Raw genomic sequence first — 14,860 nt, forward strand, 5'->3', positions numbered from 1 at the left:
GTATATTGTATGGTTCCTGTGTGAAAAACTAAATTCAGCGCAAAAAAATGTGTTTAAATCTTTTATTTTTCATTTTCTAATATTATGTTAATACGTAAAAAACGATGTATTCATTTAAAAACATATTTAAACATTAAAGCATGTGAAATAATACATTAGAAAATAACTAAAATAATCTCATAACAACATAACATTCAAACGCTTAGCGTACAAAATCGCTAGACGCTACCGCCCGTAGCGTGGTCACGTCCCTAGGTTCATAAGACTTCGCAAGATTTGGAGTACAAATCACAGAGACAAAGTTTTAATCGCCTAGGCCCTAGTGTATGAAGTCGCTATACGCCACGCTACCGCCCGCGACGTGGCCGCCTCCCTAAAGATTCATAGGACTTAACCGGAGGACTCTTAAGTGAAATATGGCTGAGTCGCCACTGTATTCGTGCGTCCTATTTATGTAGAGCTTACTCCAGAAAAACGCGGTAAGCCGAGAATACAAAGACCCATATTCTGCGGATGTTATAATTTATAGTTATAAGGAAAATGTTTATATACGCCGTTAAAAGTCTTTGTTTTCTTATTTTTGTTTCTTAGGATGTGTGATGTGATCTTTTGTAGCCTGTTGTAATACAACTTTGGAGTTAATAAGTGTCTTGATCTCCGCCTTTACATTGTTAAGTATGTGATTTGTGATTACCTTTACAAAAATGTTAATACGTGTAATAAAATACATGTGTATTAAATGAATTAGATATTTTATGATTCTTGGTAACGATTCAAGCATTACACTTATACATAAGTACTTACATACTAATATTATAAATGCGAAAGTGTGTCTGTCTGTCTGTCTGTCTGTTACCTCTTCACGCCCAAACCGCTAAACCGATTTCGCTGAAATTTGGCATGGAGATACTTTGAGTCACGGGAAAGGACATAGGATACTTTTTATCCCGGGAAAATGTACGGTTCCCGTGCGATAAACGAGTTTTGGCGCAACGGAGTTGCGGGCGTCATCTAGTTGTAAATACACTTAAAATATTGTACATAAGTATTTTATGACGCGGCCAAGGAGCATTTTTGTAAAATCAACACTTTGGGAATATTGAATTGTACTCAACGAAATCAGATTGAAGAATCGTCGTGTGTGCTTTTGAATAATATTTTGGCCCCGAGCCAGCGCTGTCTCGGACGAAATATAAAAATACTGTATTGATTCCCCCGCTGAAATATTTAAACGGCCGTTTTACGTCTGTGCCACGTGTACCTAAGAATATCACCCTAAACTTTTATTATTTAAGCAAAAAATTGGAGGCTATGAATATTTATGTTATTTTACAAAACATTTTTAAATACGCCTCGTACAAAAGTATATTTTTTTAAGTTGCCTTTTATTTGCGTGAAAGAAAAAATTCGCTTCTAAAGGTGACCACACATTTTATAAGCAAGCACGCGCCGTACGCGCCGCATTTTAGAATTCCTTGTATAAAATATTATGTTTATCGTGATCTATGCGGTGCGTTCGATGCGTACGGTGCTGACAAAATATATGTGATCAGCTTTAGTGGATGTCTACGGAGCGTCGTAGCAAACCGCTACGTCGTAGTAGCTCTACGAGATCATCATATATTTAATAGCTTTTGTTTATCAGTTAGTAACAAAATTATAATTATATGCTTTGCAATATAAAATAATAAGATAGTTTAAGTAACTGCATACTCAAAGAAAATGAGCCCTTTCAAGGCTCGCAGAGACGGCCTTTCTTAATAAAATTATAGGCAATGAGTACATACGCTTATGGCGATAATTTTTGTTAGTCAGTAACGTTTATCCACTAGGGTTTCCTAAGCCCACTAGTGGGGTTTCAATCTGCCACCTTAAGTAACTGTTCGCGTTTAAACCAATTATTATTACTTGACAGTTGAGGGCTAAGAGTCTTTGATAAAATAGCCGCTGTTTAATTTTAAGTTACCTAAAAATATTCGAAGGAAACATATTGTTTATAAATCCATTCTAACATTATAAACGCATACTTACTAATAATATTATATTATAAATGCGAAATTGTGTCTGTTTGTCTGTCTGTCTGGTACCTAGTCGCCTTCTCCGCTGAACCGATTTTTTTCTGTTCTGTTTGGTATGTAGACTTACTTACTTACTTTGAGTAGAGTAGACTTACTTACTTTGAGTCCCGGGAAAGGACATAGAATATTTTTTATTCCGAAAATGTATGTTTTTTTATGAAATAAGGGGGGGGGGGCAAATGAGTAAACGGGTCGCCTGATGGAAAGCAACTTCTTCAACTCGCAGCATCAGAAGAGCTGCAGGTGCGTTGCCGGCCTTTTAAGAGGGAATAGGGTAATAGGGGAGAGTAGGGAAGGGAATAGGATAGGGGATTGGGCCTCCGGTAAACTCACTCACTCGGCGAAACACAGCGCAAACGCCGGTTTTCTGTGAGAATGTGGTATTTCTCCGGTCGAGCCTGCCCTTTCATGCCGAAGCATGGCTCTCTCACGTTGCGGTTGCAACGCAATAACTACATAACAACGGAGTTATGTCTAACTTCGTGTATAGAGTACTCTAATCTATAGGTAGACCTAGTTTACCATAATATAGATAATATTATGGTAAGCTAGATCTCTGTTTAAAAATGTTTGCAGGTAATATCGACAAAGGAGGTATTATTTCTGAGAGCAGGATCTTTGTAAACGAGGATCTCCCAGGACATAAACCGAAATCCAATCTATATCCTAAACTGAAAGAGCAATCTCGCCGATATAAAAATATAATGAGACCTAGACCACGACAAGATTGCTTATTTACTTGGTTATTTCAGACAATATTCCCTATTCTAGAGAAGTACAGAAACAATACTAGGCGAGGCTAGGTGCTTTGTTATAGCTGCGTTTATAAAACACCTAATGATAGGCCTAGATATCGAATTGCCGTATTTAATTTAACGTATTTTCACAAATTCGTTCATGCATTTTGATAATAGTGAACAAAGCATACATTTTTGTGTGACTAAACTATCCTATGTCCGTTCGGAATATCATTTGAGCGATTGAAACGTAAATTCGTAACAGAAAAGTTATTTGATTAAAGATAATTATCACGAAATTCCACGGGCAGATATCTATAACAAATAATATGTAAATTCAATAATCTTCAAGACGTGTGTATTTTCTGGAACATATTCGGTATATTTATATCGAAGGTCGAGGCTTGACATGTCTGATAATCATCTCATGGTTCAATTCCCTTAATAGACGCTCCATTTGGTCCCTTGCTTTACAAACACATTCAACCTTTGCCACAATAGACATAACTACCAGTAGTTCGACTGCAAAGAAATGGACAGGTTTCAATATCTGTCAAATTCGTCGGGTTTCACTAGGATTATGAACGGAATGTGCCTCGCGCTGGCTGATATTATTTATTTTTAAATATTTGAAATAAAGATTTCAAATTTGGATTCTGACAATTTTAATCACATGTGCCAAAACACAAACAACAATATGACCAAAGAGAACACGTCCATCGAATATGTCATATTTTTAAATTCGTAGGTAACAAGTTAACAACCCTTGCGACGATTTTCGTCATAATGCGTCAAATTTAAAAATGTCAACATCAGTTCTAAGTCGGCATACTCTATCATTCTGTCTACTCTGCTTTTGCCCTATATTGAGCGAGGGCCGGTTTTTAAATTAGGAACATGATACGTAACGCACGATTTGCGGACGCCGCGGTCCGAACGAACTTCATTCTGTTACTCTTTGAAGTAATTATAATTACTATAGTTACTAGATAGCAACTGCAACTCCGTTGCGCTAACGTTCGTTTATGGCGCGGGAACTTTATTATTTATACGTGGGAGAGCCATGCTTTGGCACGAATGGGCCGGCTCGACCGGAGAAATACCACGTTCTCACAGAAAACCGGCGTGAAACAGCGCTTGCGCTGTGTTTCGCCTAATGAGTGAGTTTACCGGAGGCCCAATCCCCTACCAATAGGGTACCCCCTTCCCTACCCTCCCCTATTCTCTTCCCTTCCCATCCTTACCCTCCCCTATTACCCTGTTCCCTCTTAAAAGGCCGGCAACGCACATGCAGCTCTTCTGATGCTGTGAGTGTCCATGGGCGACGGAAGTTGCTTTCCATCAGGTGACCCGTTTGCTCGTTTGCCCCCTTATTTCATGAAAAAAAAATCTAGAGTAAAAAGTATCCTTTGTCCTTTCCCAGAATTCAAAGTATCTCCATACCAAATTTCAACAAAATCGGTTCAGCTGTTCGGGCGTGAAGAGGTAACAGACAGACATTTTGATTGGAGACATCGTTCTGGTATGTGGGACTCCCCACTAAAACTAGGGGGTTTTGCATCATGGGGTACTCCTTTCCTCGCTTAAGGCATTTGCGGGAACGGTTCTCTGATGATATGCGCTATAATTGGACTAGGGATATTACAATTGCGTTCCAAATTTGGAGAAACTAGAGTGTTTATTTTCTGTCAGTAACTGTGGGGCTCTGGTGTTTATCTTGGTGCTGGTCCACTCCTGACAAAGCATAGCTCTAATTATAAACCGGACTAGAAACGTTTGCACTAACAAGGGCTTAGGCCTTGAAATAGTCTCTGAACCGTAAATATCGGAATTACAAAGATTTCCAAACAAGCACTGACGTTGGGAGGAAATTGCTCGTTATTGCTCCGTTTAGATTGTCGCAGCAAACAGGTTTATCTGCCGTTCACGTGTTCCAGTATTTTAATTGCTCAATGGAGGCATTGATTGATAAAATCAGGAATATTGCAAGGTTGTATTTTTAACTTTAAAAACCAGGGGTATTATTACTTTGTGGCATCGTGGCTTGAGAATGAACTGATTAAATGTATTTTTTTCAATTTCTTTCTTATTGACTCAAATTTCAATTTATTATCTTAAAAACACACTCTTTCTATTCTCGCATTAACTTTAAAAAAATAAGATATACCTAATATATATTAATTATTCTTGGTCATTATAAGTAAAATTATTATTTATACTTTAGAAAGCTTAATTCATGATAAAGTAATGGTAGCTAATTTGAGCATAGCAGGAATAATTTAGTGCAGACAAGATTTACTACTCTTTTTTACGTTTTTCATTTACAAAATACTTTTTAAAAATATGTTTCCGCATGATTAAAAGCTGGCGCTGTTTAAAACAGCGAACGAGCACTTATTTTGTACAAGAGGCAAGAAATTCAAATGGACAGAATAAAAAGGTTCCGCGTCCAAGTTTTTACAAGTTCCCTTTGAAATACCGCAGCTAGGTGTATAGAACAATACGCAGCACTTGTTGGCGAATATGTTGGCGAACATTGGTTCAACCACAGTAATTGTGATTGTGAATTGTAACATTGAGATCTAAATACTCTACATTCTACATCTAAGCCAATTTGCGTTTCAGTCAATCCAATGTATGAATGGTTGAATGATATAAAATTCGATGAATGATATATAATCCAAAGTAATATCAATGGTTTGCATTGATATTAAGGCTTTTAAAATTTTTTAAAAGCCTTATATATCAATGCAAACCAACGAATGTTTAACCAAATACATATATAGGTCATAAAACTTAACATACGAGTATAACAATAGCTTCCACGTTCAGAAAACAAAATACTTCAAATAAAATATTTTTGAGTTTGAGATATTTGTTTAGTTTTTTTAGGCAAAAAGGGGTATCTTATATCTTATATCGGGTATCTTTCTACGCCACTAATTTTGCTATTGTGCAATGCGCATTGTGAAAAAAATGTGAGGAGAATAAATATTTTTCGACCAATCGAAAGTACTACATTGTATACGGCCGTGTGTCACGCGCAATTCAGCGAGGGTTCAGTATCCTACGGCTATTTTGTATTATCTCCTCTTTATATTGTCCACATCCACATCTTCGGGGCAACTGGATCAAAAAGATCCTCGAAAATTTTCATTTCCTTAAGCCTCCTTGTGTTTTCCTTTTGTTTTCTCAATGTTACTTTTCCGTTTCTTTTCAGCAATGTATAAAATTAAATTTACCACAAATATGTCGAAGAAAGATATTATCGTTCAGTGTTGAAGTTGGATTCCCGGGCACTCTCAAACGCGCATGTTGTTATCGAGTGCTTGCATTGGTGAATAAAACGTTTTGTAAAAATTCAATTGATAATTTAAAAAAAAACGCTTGACAAAACCAAACGTTTAGTAGCAACTAACAAGGGACGTTTTGTTACTTAAGATAGCCGTATGTAAATTATGCCTTTCTCGCCTTTAAGATGGCTTAGATCAAGTTAGATCAAACATGCAATGATATAATATTAGATTTTAGTTTCAGCTAACTCTTGATACGTAGATGTCAGTTTTGCATTTTTCAATTGCAGAAGCTGATTTTTCGTATATTGATAGGTTAAAAGTTAATTAATTTAAGACTAACATTGTCCTACAAATAAAACAGTTCATATTTTAGGATCATCAATTCAAAGTATGAAATCATCTCTGTAAGCTACCACTTTCAAGATTTTTCTCAGATAAAAATGTTGTTCGTCTTATAAAAATGAAGTACTCACAAAAAATTAGCTTGATAGTAATAAAAAAAAATGTTTTAGGGCTCCCGTACTTTAAGTAATGTAACTTTCCCAGTACATTCTTTTAGTGTCCCATTTTAATATAGTAACGCGCACGTGCGGCAAACGCCCATATTAAAACCGCATACAGTACCGTATACATACAGTATCGCAGTATTTAAATAACGTGTAATAACGCCCCGCCGCGCCGTGCTGACCCACTTCCCAAATGTAAACCATTTTTACCAATGTTTCTTTAAATTCTGTTCTGTTATTTATTATGCGGTTTATAATTTATGGTGTATATAACCGTAAAAGTTAGGGGTGATTACTCAATAATTGTTATAGATGGTAATTTGTCGCAAATGAAGTGACTCTTTAGTTCGGTTGCATTCGATTATTTTGACGGAGGAGATTAGATTGAACTTGACGGTTTTAATGCTTTATATTTCAAATCTGTAAATGTTTACAAACTTACTGTCAGAATGCTTACTAAGTAATAATAAAAACTAAGGAAACGTAACTCTCATACTTCCATACTTCAATCGTTTTGAATTTATTTTGATTTTTTGATTTTGATACAAACTTTTATCCCCTATTTTAACCCCTTGGAGGTGGAATTGATCAAAATCCTTTCTTAGCGAATGCCTACGTCATAATATCTACCTGCATGCCAAATTTCAGCCCAATCCGTCCAGTGGTTTGGGCTGTGCGTTGATAGATCACCATGTCAATCAGTCACCTTTGAGTTTTTTTTTTATGAAATAAGGGGGCAAACGAGCAAACGGGTCACCTGAAGGAAAGCAACTTCCGTCGCCCATGGACACTCGCAGCATCAGAAGAGCTGCAAGTGCGTTGCCGGCCTTTTAAGAGGGAACAGGGTAATAGGGGAGGGTAAGGATGGGAAGGGAAGAGAATAGGGGAGGGTAGGGAAGGGAATAGGGTAGGGGATTGGGCCTCCGGTAAACTCACTCACTCGGCGAAACACAGCGCAAGCGCTGTTTCACGCCGGTTTTCTGTGAGAACGTGGTATTTCTCCGGTCAAGCCGGCCCATTCGTGCCGAAGCATGGCTCTCCCACGTATGAGTTTTATATATATAGATTTTATAACTAACTTAAAAACTACAATTAAATACCGTTACTAGTCTGTCTAGATTCTGGACCCGTGACTGTAAAAAATTATAAGCTTTTAAAATAAATCACACTGTTCATTCAAAATTACCGAAATCAAAATTATTATAATATATTTTTTTGTGTCGCGGTGTTTTTTGCCAAACTTATCCTTTGGATTTATTTTGTTGATCAGAATCAGTCAAAATTATTTTTCATACTTGAAAAAAATATATGGAGGACCGAACATAGAACAGCCTTTATTTTGCGTAATCGGAGTGTTGGAGGTTCAGATAGAAGCTGTCATTACAACGTCTGAAACTCCTCGTCCGGTGACCATCCGTTGAGGCTCTCAAGCATATTCTCACAACATAGCATAACAAAATCATTAATCGTTTTTGGAACGAAGTTCTTTATCGCGCGTTCGGCGTAAATCTGAAGGCTAGACAGAACGATATTTGACCTCGACACTTTTTTATTAGTACCTGCATGTTAGGGGCAGAGGGCGTTGATAGTAAGTATTCCTGTGCGTCAACTAGATGGCGTTTTTTTTAAATTAACAGCGACGCGTTGTTAGTATTCCTGGGCGTCAATAGATGACGTATTTTTAAATAAATTTTTTGAGTGATTATTATGTATACAATAAGAAATAACTTCGTTTCATTCAGGTGTCCCTTGACACTCTCAAGTTTTTTGTCTCTTTTCAAAGAATGCGCCTGTATTATACATTCTCAGTATCACCCTAAGGTTGGTTGGTAGAGAATGCCACAAGTTATTAAGCCCGCCTTTGTGAATTGAATAAACTGTAAATCCTACTTAATATTATAAAGGAGAAAGTTTGTTTGGATGTATGGATGTGTGGATCTATGGATGTTTGTTACTCTTTCACGCAAAAACTACTGAACGGATTTTAATGAAACTTCACAATAATATTATTCTGATGTATAGCTTATACATCAGAATAACACATATAATATGTGTTATTCTGATGTATATCAGACATGATGTGTACATCAGAATAACACATAGGCTACAATTTTAACCGACTTTCAAAATGGGGGAGGTGTTATGTTTGTTTTTTTATATTCAACGATTACTCCGCCGTTTGTTAACCGATTTTCAAAATTTTTCTTTAGGTATATAGGGTATCATCCCAATTTGGTATTATATTCACAAAAGTGGTGATCTGATGAAGGATCCATAAGTAATCGAGGGAACTCCTCAAAACTTATAGGGAAACATGTGGTGACTTCGGTTTCGTGAGAAGTATTCTAAGCATATGCTACCAACAAGTAAGATTTTGCACCGAAAAATACCTGGTATACCGTGGTTCGGAAGGTGCTGAGAGAACTCCTGATTCTTTATAGATACAAGTTTGGGAGTTTCGGCGTTGTTTTAAGAACAGAAAGCATATGCTATTATGCAAATTACATTCATCATCATCATCATCATCATCACTACCATATTATATACCATTTCATAGTCTTTTAGATCGAGACTCGAGTTTGTCAAGCGATAATTAAAAAAAAATCTATACCTACCTAATATTATAAACCTGAAGAGTATGTTTGCTTGAACGCGTAAATATCAGGAACTACAGGTCCGATTTAAAAACTTATCTCAGTGTGAGATAGATCATTTATCGAGTAAGACTATAGGCTATATTATATTATCACGCTAAGACTAATACGACCAAAGAAACTCAGGAAAATGTGGGAAAAACGGGGGAAATATTTTTTATGGGAAAATGTACGGTTTCTGTAAAATTCCTAATTTACGCGGGCGAAGCCGCGCGGGACATCTAGTTAATAAATAAATAAACTTTTGTCAATCCAAATATTATTATATTTTGTTCAATAGTTATTATAAACGAGTTTTTATCCGACGCTTCGCCCGCGTGGAATTCTAAGAACGACAGAAAAAAAAACATTACGTGCGTCCTGACATGGTCTACCCATAGGTAGATCAAGATAATATATTTAATATAAAACTAGATGTTTGGCGTATGCCAACAGCTAATCATTTAGTTTTATACGGTGACAGGATTCTTAAACTGACACAAAAAAATGTTGAATAGTTAGACTATATTGTATCTGTGTAAGTCCTTACCGCACAAAGGCTTGTTCAGTATAATTTTCTCTGGTCCCGGGTAACGTTACATTGTATTAACTTTGCGAATCTAGGACAATCTCAGGTTGCCCTCAAGATGCTTAATTAACTATACGTAAAGGGAACTACCTCTATATTTTGTATTTCATTACAAACCTGTATAATATTATATTGTTTAATAAATAATTTATGTTTTTGAACAATTGTATAGAGTTTCCACAAAGGAAGTTTAAATAATATTATTGATAAATATGTATTGATTAAAATCTCTTTTAATTACATTTCATCAAGAAAATAAATCTTGTTGTCAGTTATTATAAAACGAAACCTACAATGAATACAAAAACAAAAATATATTTCCATATTTAAATTCAGTTCAAATAACGAACTTCCAAGTAGTTATATGATTTATTTACCCAAGTATATGATTTATTCAAAGATATCCGTAGTTATTGAAAGTATTAAAACACGATTACTTCCTTAAAATACTCCGTCTCTGGAATAAAAATACAGCAAGAAAATTGAGTCGTTGCGATGTCCCCTTAGCGTTTGTTTAACCGTTTCAATTTAACATTTTATGTAGCAAATACCATTACAATAACGAGAATACCACTAGTTTAACTCTTCAAAGAAGCTAAGAGGACTTTGTGGTAAAGTGGTTTACTAAAACCCGTTATTATTTTACACGTGACATAGATTTTTGTGACTTTATATTAATATTTTGATACTTTTCCATACTAATATTAAAAGTTCGAAGGTATGTCTGTATCTCTTTACGACCATACCGCTGAATCGATTTTGCTGTGATTTGGTATGGGCATACTTTGAGTTCTGGGGAAGGACATATTATAATATACTACTTTTTATCCCGGAAAAATGTACAGTTTTCGTGCGATAAATGATTTTTGGCGCAATTGAGTACTTTGTTATTTTACTTCGTACTTTACATTAACATGCGTTAAATAATAATTTATATTAATATAAAAAACTTGAGAGGTGTCAAGGGACACCCGGATGGAACGAAGTTATAAAAAAAACCAGGAAAACTAAAAAAAGAGAGAGAGACAGAACACGCGGTGCACGGCTTACAACTATAGCATTTTTTCTCTAGTTTAATATACCGACACTTTTGTGTCATGTCGTAACAACTTTTTCCGTCTAGCCCGTTTTTCGCAACGCGCGATAAGGAACTTCGTTCCAATAACTGAGAACTGGCACTTACAAAGTTGTCGACCAGGTATGCGATATTCATCGCTTTACAGGGCCGTTGAATCGCATGATTGCACTCGGGTTACTAGGTAGTGTTAAAACGTAATTGAACCACGCCTGCAGTCTATGCGATCTTTTTCTTTTAAGATAATATTATTATGATAAGGGCCCAATATACGAGGTAGATACATTCGATCGGACTGATCGCATATCGATGTAACAGGACTCTTAGCGTTTGTCGGGACGGCCGGGCTATAAGTTTGACTGGAACAATCGGCCTTCCCGTATAATATCTAGATTCTAGACTGACCGTAGGCTTTAAGACGACCTCTTGAAAAGGCATATTGTTAAAACTGGTCGGACGGGAATTTAATGGATGTTGTACATCTGTCTTCGTTTACCTTTCCCCATATCGCCGCCGATAAGTTATCACTGATGTATCGTCATTATTGTCTCAAAGAAATACATTTCCTGGATGTAGATTTATGGCGGGACGTCACGCTACGTGCCTAATGCTCTTTTCACACGCTCTATCTATATATAGCCCAAAGGGGAGTGTGCGGATACCTTTATCCAGTTACAAAGCAACGATTCCAACAGGCAACAAATATTAAATAACTAGACGACGCCCGCGACTCGATTGTGCCAAAATTCTTTTATCGTGTGAACCGTACGTTTTTCTGGGATAAAAAGTATTTTTTATTCTTTTCCGGGACTCAAAGTATCCTCAAACCAAATTTCAACAAAATAGGTTCAGTGGTTTGAGCGTAAGAGGTAACAGACAGACACACTTTAGCATTAATAATATTAGTATGAATGTAGAAAACAAATATTTTTAATTTGTTTCAATCTACGCCTAATATTTTTGTTTAAAAATGAAATCGTCGTCCAATAAAGCTTTATTACATTCCAAATAAAATTTGCAAATAATAAGAGAACGAACACTCCTCCGAGAAATGTAGAGTTTAACTTTACCTTCGAATACCTTTTCCATTACTTGATGTCTAAACATTATGAGGAATAAAAATGTTTATTGATATTACCGACGCGACGCTAGGCTTATGCATGCTTTGTACATTTCCAGCCGATGTCGAGCGCAAAGTATAAGCGACGGTAACACAAACATATAAGGTTCGAATTCCCCTGCGCCGCGTTAACATAGATTACATTACACAAATAAAAATCTTTTTATACCTTCATTCGGAATATCTCGAGAGACATACGATAAATTTGAATTAGGCACGTATTTCTTTACGTTCTTTATTTGCAGTCAATAAGTATAAAGTGTGAAATTTATTGTTATTTTCTCGTGTAAACAGTGACATTGAGGAGGATGAAATTCGGGAATAATGTCGGTTCGGAATTCTATTCGCTGAGGATCTGCCGCTCCGTTTGTCTCGACTACATCTCAAGTGGGTTTACAAATGCACTGTTAACATTCATTGCTTTAGTGTTTGCGTTCTGTGTGAATATTTTGCATGTACTATCAGAGAAGTTGATTCCTAGGCAGATGGGGGACTTACGTATTTTGGTCGCGTTACATCAAACCCAGCCGATAGATCACAATTAACATTGAATTGACAAGATCCGACGAAATGACGTTGGTCTGTCAACTGCCTAGGAATCAATTTCCTCGATGGTACTATCAGTTGACTCATAGACGGCGGACCTACGTAATTAGTTGTATCAAATCCCGTCGACAGATCATGGTTTCCGTTGAATTGACATAATCCGACTAAATGACGTAGATCCAAAATCTGCCTATGAATCTTCGATGTTACTATAATATTGATTTCTATGGTAACATCATGTGAATTTGAGATAGCTTATCTAATATCTATCTTTTTAATTCGACAGATGAAAAGACATTGATTTCGATGTCTTCTACTATTAGAGGACAATTACTAGTAGAGATGGAAACATAAGAAAAATTTAAAGCCTTCCCCAAAGCTTAAAAGAATTAATGATAGCAGAGTTAAATTAGGAAGGTCAATTATAATTATACTTGCAAAGTTTACCATTATATGAATCGTTCCATATATCTGGTCATTGCCACTGTAAATACAAATACAAATATGTTGAAGATAAAGTTGTCATCGGCAGTCCCCTCTGTATGATTCATCATACACAGAGTATGCTAATACGCCCTCTATGATTTATGTTAACACACTTACGCGGAATTGGGGGGAAATTGTTTTTTCCCGCTCTTTGCTCACGTCAATCTGTTCCGGTGCTAAACTGTGACATTGAATACGAAAAAGGAAGAGAGAGATTGTATAAGAATATTTGTACGGAAATAGTAAAAGTTACTTGGATTGGAAGGATGGCTCAGAGACATTGTATTAAGTTAATAGTAAATTGTGCATTTAATAACGATTGAAATAAGAAGAAGTTAAGGTTATGATATAATTTATGTACTTAAATAAAAAAATATTTCAATGTGAGTCTCGCTAAAACTCGACAATGGCTGAACCGAATTTGCTAATTTAAGACCCAATTTCACCAACGACTGTTAAAGTTAATGTTTGAATTAGTATCACGTTACCTCTTCGTTTTTCATATGAATGAAAGAGAAGATATGTCATTTTAATAAGCCGTTAACACAAATAGACGTTGGTGAAATTGGGCCTTAGTCTTGAAATACTTGTGGATGTCCAGGAAGCACATCTAGTACAGTTATAAAAAATGTATAGCCTTTATTACCAGAGGTATTATTTGAAATCCATTTTCATATTATTATTTATTTAAATTATATCATAAGTGACTCAGTATTATAGCATACCTAATTATAACATTGACTTCCTTAATACATATACCCCTTTTACAGTAGACGGGTAAAAAAGACCCGAAAAGGATGTCGTATCCTGCAAAATGTTTGAACGTGAAAACCATGCAATAAAGTGTGTTTGTTACAGATTTGGCGCAAACTCGGCGCGTCTCGCTCCGTTTAGTTTGAGGTAACTTTAGCTTCATATTATACTTTTTATGAGGTTATCTATTTAATGAGGTATTTTTTTTAAGCTTAATGCTTATATATACAACGCCTCCGTGGTCCATTGGTTTAGTTTAGAGCGCGGCTCTTGACTCGGAGGTCGTGGGTCCGATTCCCGCGTTGGAAACGTGTTATTTCCAAGTTTGGTTAGGACATTGCAGGCTGATCACGTCCTGATTGTCTGACAAGTAAGATGATCCGTGCATCGGATGGGTAAATGTAAAAAGTCGGTCCTGCGCCTGATCATTCGCCAGTCGTGTCAGTTTTTTCGTCCCATTGGGTTATGAGAGTAAAGCAATAGAGAGTGCTCTTTTTTTAAACGGGCAAAAGGCGCACCACACGTTCCCACCACTGCAACTCCTGTGTCGCCAGGATCAACAGTGGCAACCAACCACGAAAACCCTTAATATGATCTTAGGGATGCCCGAGGGACATGCTAAAGCCGTCTTGGGACCCGCAACGAAATTAATCAGGAGAAAGGTATGAGGAGTAGGAGCTATCCAATTTCCCTCCCCAAGCAAAGTGGGTGACAGCCAAATTGTAATGACATTAATGTCCGAACAAAGGAAACACCACGGGAAAAAATTAAATCAAAATATGCTTCTTCATAAAAATTACATTTATTTATAATAGCAAACTTGTGTTCGATTGTTTCCATTAGTATTTATGACAAAAACGTTTGAAAGCACGGAAATTCTTTGCGCTGCCTACGAGATCGACGTAATATACCCTAGAAACACATTGGAGGTTGTTTAAGTGTGCGCAGTACATAAAAGAGTGCATTTTTGTACTGCGCACACATTTGGGCACTATAAAATTACTCCTGCATAACTGGCCTGGTTTCAATGAAACCGGCCAC

At 36.4% G+C, this 14,860-nt stretch overlaps 1 protein-coding gene across 3 annotated transcripts in view; it reads left to right on the plus strand.

Moving 5' to 3' along the window:
• LOC121725854 overlaps nucleotides 1-14,860 on the plus strand; it is a 257,313-nt gene that overhangs the window by 122,083 nt on the left and 120,370 nt on the right. For 2 of the 3 annotated variants that reach the window (XM_042112979.1, XM_042112981.1), the window contains exon 4: nucleotides 13,925-13,966. The exons of the other annotated variant lie outside the window; for it this stretch is intronic. The gene's annotated coding sequence lies outside the window, so the exon portion shown is untranslated. The remainder of the gene's footprint in view (nucleotides 1-13,924; nucleotides 13,967-14,860) is intronic. 3 annotated transcript variants of the gene reach the window in all.

This window comes from Aricia agestis, chromosome 4 (assembly GCF_905147365.1).
Source record: "Aricia agestis chromosome 4, ilAriAges1.1, whole genome shotgun sequence".
NCBI lineage: Eukaryota > Metazoa > Arthropoda > Insecta > Lepidoptera > Lycaenidae > Aricia > Aricia agestis.